General features: G+C 36.5%; 1 pseudogene; it reads left to right on the forward strand.

Annotated features, from left to right (window-relative positions):
- Window positions 1-358: 358 nt before the first annotated feature.
- On the forward strand, window positions 359-4,827 carry LOC141723117 (uncharacterized; annotated as a pseudogene).
- The last annotated feature ends 652 nt before the right edge of the window (window positions 4,828-5,479 follow it).

Consider the following 5,479-nt stretch of genomic DNA (forward strand, 5'->3'; position numbering starts at 1 on the left):
CCACGATCCCGAAGTGACCCGTCGTTCATCCCTACCTGTATATTAAGATAATACTCTAGATTGGTTGATCTAATGTATCATCCATCATATATTTTTTCAATTTAAACAAAGAATTTATACCTACATAAAGGGTGTTGTCCCCGATCCTACATGCTCCATGTACAAGGAACAAAAACCGGTCTCAGCCCTTTAAAATCCCATTAGACCTGAATTTTTTGCATCTTCGATTTAGGGCACTGATATACATTATTCTCCATGATGCTCCGGGGTACACTGTATAATGCAAAAAATTCAATAAACAAGACTAATATATCATCGGTTTTAACTGTATTACTTGACAGACACTCTACTCCTTTTTCTACCTCATGTAAAAGTACTCAACACGAAACTACTACCAGACATCAAACAAGACCACTTTCTTCTTCTCCTCCCGTACCCAAAAGAGTACCCTTCAAATTGTCTGCTCACGAGAAAGAGTAGCAAGACCCATACAATTGGATGCAACAAAAGCACGATCCTGACTTCATCAAGTATCTTGATCAAGAAAACGCATATGCAGATGCTTTTATGGATGATACCAAAAATCTACAACATGTTTTTTATTCTGAGATGACTTCCAAAAAACCCTCCTGCAAATTTACTTCCCGTCCTCGACTATGCGGACCTTGGTATGGATGTATGATATATAATTTCAACCGTTGCTAACCCTTCTTTTGGGGGCAACAATTGTTTTTTGTGTTTATTATAAATTATGAGAAAATTATCGAGGGTAACACGGAGTCGAACTTGAAATCTCTGTCAAATACGTCTAGGGAGACATATTCAACAAGTCTCCTCCCGTACGTCGTTGTGCTTAATTAGGAAATTAGTAGTGCATAACTTTTTCTTTACCCCTGTGATCTTAGATAATCATGAAAAAAATTCTTATGCTATAGTTGTATTTTGTATGAGGTTGAGAGTCTTGTTGGTTAAAACAAATTACGTCTAAACAGGTATTACTACGAATATGTTCCAAAAGGCAAGAACTACCCAATTTATTGCAGGAAATTAGCAACTAAGAAGAACGGTTGGTTTCAGAATCTTCGCAATCGTGTAATAGGCAAATCGTCGAATGTGCAAATTTTGCTCGACTACAATGAACTCGTACAACAATATGGTGTGCTTATACTACTTACCTTTTTATATTCAGTGTTTAAGTATTTACTGATGAACATGAAGTAATGCACGCATATAGGATCTTTCATATTGTATGAGTCAACATTTTGTATCTGCATGCATATGTTGAAGTTAGCTAGGGTTATGTGCTTATATGTTAATGTCGATTCATATGCAGTACTAGACATCATAATTACTTGCATGTTTAACATCATGTTTCTAATACCTGGTCTATTGATTGTCTTCGACGACAGGATATGTTGATGTTGATACTCTTGAAGTGTCACCAAACCATAATTATCTTGCTTATACACTTGATACAACCGGAGATGAAAGGTTTATGCTTAAAGTTAAGAACCTCAAAACTGGGATTCACGAGAACTTCAGAGTTGATTATGTTGATCAGTTGGTGTGGGCTAAAGATAATTGCACTTTATTCTACACTGTATCTAATGCATCCAGACGGCCTTACAGGCAAATTTTCATGTCAATTTATTCAATTTATTGAGTCTTTCATATGGGTATTTTCATTGATCTAGCTAATTGTTAGTTGAACAGAGTGGAATGCTATACACCACATACCAATAATACCGTGATATATACAGAAGAGGACCCAAAGTTCGGGGTGTTTATTGCTAGTACCAATGATAAAAATTATATGACTGTGAATTCTTGTTCAAACGTTAAAGATTCCTCAGAGGTCCTAACTAAAATCCCTCCTCTTAGTTCCCCTGTTTTTATGTGTAGTTGTGTACTTGTGTTGGAATGGTGATATTTATGTAGTTTAAACTTCAGGTTTATGTCATAGATGCAACCAACGCTCTAGGTGGTTTGTGTAGAATTCACCAGCGCATCCCTGATGTAGAATTCAGTTTGATACGGCACCATCATGGCTTTTTCTATGCTGTTACGGATCAGCCTCTTTCTGAGGATAAGTTCAGCTCCTTTTACGTAGTTAGATGCCCCGTGCAGGATGTATATGAAGCTAAATGGGAGGTAAACATTTTTCTTATGTAGTTAAGCATTTTCATATTCCAACCTGGTTAATAGAACTACAGTAACTTTCTTCTTTCATCTACTTTGTATATTCATTGCTTCTGTTTTTGACTTTTTTCTTGCTAGACTGTTCTTGTAGCAGGTAAAGGTATCTACATAAGATACATTGACATTCTTAATGAATATCTGGTCCTAACACTTCAAAGAAATGGTTTGCCAGCAGTATGTTCCATCAAATTGCCAATTGATGGAAGTTCCAAGGTATAATATATACACCTCTTTATGTGCCTAATAGATATGTGATTTTAAGATGATTTTTAATTAGAGTGCCTGTCATGTAATTTGAGTTGATTTGCTGTTGGTGTGTAGAAAGCAATGAAGATTGATGATCTTGACCCGTGGTATTTTCCGGTGCCATCAAATTTATGTTCAATTGTGTCCGGTTCAAACGATGACTTTATGAGCTCCCGGTATCGTGCTGTCGTCTCATCTCCAATGGTATTATCTGTCAGAACTACTGAAATTTCAGATTATATTTAATTACCATCATTAATATTAAAAAAATTAATAAGTGATTTACATATATACTTTATACAAGTTTCATACATTTACATGTTGTTACCTGAGACTCTCAATAGAAAACACTTCTAAGCCTCAAGATCCAGTGTCAGGCGTTATCTGATAAGTGATGTCGTGAGTTATCTAGTAATTTATTTGGTAATTACTGAACCACAAATCGAAATCTAACAATTTGTTCACTAATTAAATTTTTCCTCTCCCAAGGGAGTTCTCAGATTTATTTATCTAAATTCCACTCCTATTTACAAAAGATAAATGCTATACTCACATGTTTCATTTTGAAATTCAACTGAATTTCTTTTTAGAAGCCCAAAAAAAGCCATTAAGACAAAGTAGTTGACGAAGTGTACTGATTTGTTTGGTGCAGATGTCGGATATGGTCGTTGATATGACATGTCAAGACGTACTTTCTCCATAGTTGATCATGATGAGATCGTTGATAATACTATGGAATCTATCTCACGCTCAATTCTTCGTGAAAAAGGCAGTTCCAAAGGCCAGATATGGAGTGATTTTTCTGATGCGTATTGTTGTGAAGAAAAGGAAGTTGCTTCTCATGATGGTATCAAAATTCCCTTGACCATCTTGTATTCTCGTAAGGCACATCACAAGGCACGGTCTCCTGGACTTCTAGAAGGCTATGGAGCATACGGGGAAGTGCTTGATAGAAGCTGGAGCTCAGACCGCCAAAGCTTACTTGATCGTGGCTGGGTGGTTGCATTTGCTGATGTAAGGTATCGAATCTGTTAATATTATAAGAAATTTTCACTGAAAATTGTTTTTCTTTTGAGTAAATTTCATATAGACCGCAACCAATTTACCTTAATCTCGATTTCAATTTTTTTAACTAACTATATAGAAAGTTTGATGTTATGGTTATTGAAATTTGGTCATCAATTTTGGCTTGTTCAAACTGCACAGAGGCGGTGATGGCGGTGATGGTCATACAGATTCTTCATGGCATGAATCTGGGAGGGGTTCAAACAAATCAAACTCTATAGCTGATTTTGTGTCATGTGCTGAGTACCTAATTAGTGAAGGTTATGTTCACAAGTGTCAGCTTGGTGCTTTGGGACGTAGTGCCGGAGGTCTTCTTGTTGCTGCAGCCGCCAACAGACAACCAGAACTGTTTCGGGCTATCATTTTGGAGGTAAACCTCCTGCAAACTCTAGTCTAAACTAATATGTTATCTTTACTTGGTCGGTTCCTGACTTCAAATGGCACTTTTTCTCCTTGGAATCTATATATGTGGTCTATTGCTTGAAGTACAGAAAGAAAAAACCATGATGATGATATTGATGAAGTTATCCTGCAATTTTTGTCTATATTGTGTAAATAAAGATATCAGTAGACTAAAGTTGTGTAACTTACGCTTGCCCCAGGTTCCGTTTCTTGATGTTTGCAACACATTGTTGGATCCTCGTTTATCTGCATCATATGACCATAAAGAATTTGGGAACCCTGAGATACAGTCCGAGTTCTTAAAGATCTTGAAGTACTCTCCTTACGAGAATGTACCAAACCGAGCTTGCTGTCCTGCAATGCTTGTGACAGCATCCTTTAAAGATCTTAGGTAACTCCAGATGCATATACCATATAATTCATCCTGCACTAACAAACATCTGCCAGAAAATTATGTCTCGTATACTTGGTAACATTCATTTGTTGATGAATCTCAGAGTTCAAGTTTGGCAACCTGCAAAATGGGTGGCTAAAGTAAGAGAAAATGCATGTTCAGAATGTTCTAAAGCAGTGATTCTGAAGACCAATATGAAGTGTGGGCATTTTGGCGAACCTTGGGATTTTACTGAACGTAGGGAGACTGCATATAAGTATGCTTTTCTGGTGAAAGCTATGGGCCTAATGGCTAATGGACAGGGACCGTAAATATATATGTCTTTTACATGATTACACACCTCGAAAACTTTTAAATATATATCGTTTATCAGTAGTTCTCAAAGCTAAAGGATTTGTTTACCAGAGATACGACTGACGGGAGGGTGTACTTTGTATATCTTTCTTCGGCTGTTAATTTGTTACCCCAGGAACAAATATGCAATTAACTTTAAAATAAGTATGTTAACCCGTTTTCATAACTCCTGGTAACACTAGTTAGTTTAAAATTTAAATACATAGTGGATGGTTTGATAATTAGTACCTTCTTTGCACAACTTCATCCATTAACAGATCTATTTCATCCTCCAAACTTGCACACATTTTGCTCCCGAATTTTTAAAAGGGAATGAAGTAAGTGATTAATAGGTAAAGTATTTTCATCTCAAAAGTTTTGGAGTAAAAGTACATCGCCACTTGTTTTCGTTCTCGGGAGCACGAATGAAATTGAAATCACTTTAGTTACTTTACACTTGTTTTCGTTCCTTTTTAAAACTCCGGAGCAGGGATAAGTTTGGGAAGAAGCCTGTTCGTAGTAATGGGATTTCGGAAAATCGTCTTGTTATCGGTAAGCTAAGTTTGGGAAGAAGCCTGTTCGTAGTAATGTGATTTCTGAAAAGCGTCTTGTTATCGGTAACCTATCGCTGTTGCAGACTTGCAGGTCCATTAGAAAAAATATTCAATCTCAGAAAACCTATATATCAAAAACCCGTCTCTAGGCCCCTTATAAAAAATCCCATCAAACCTGAACCTTATTGTTTCTTGCTTAAGCAAACTGATATATGTTATTCTCCATGATGCTCCGGGCAACACTGTATAATTCAAGAAAATCAATAAACAAGACTGATATATCACC

This window comes from Apium graveolens, chromosome 1 (genome assembly GCF_009905375.1).
Source record: "Apium graveolens cultivar Ventura chromosome 1, ASM990537v1, whole genome shotgun sequence".
NCBI lineage: Eukaryota > Viridiplantae > Streptophyta > Magnoliopsida > Apiales > Apiaceae > Apium > Apium graveolens.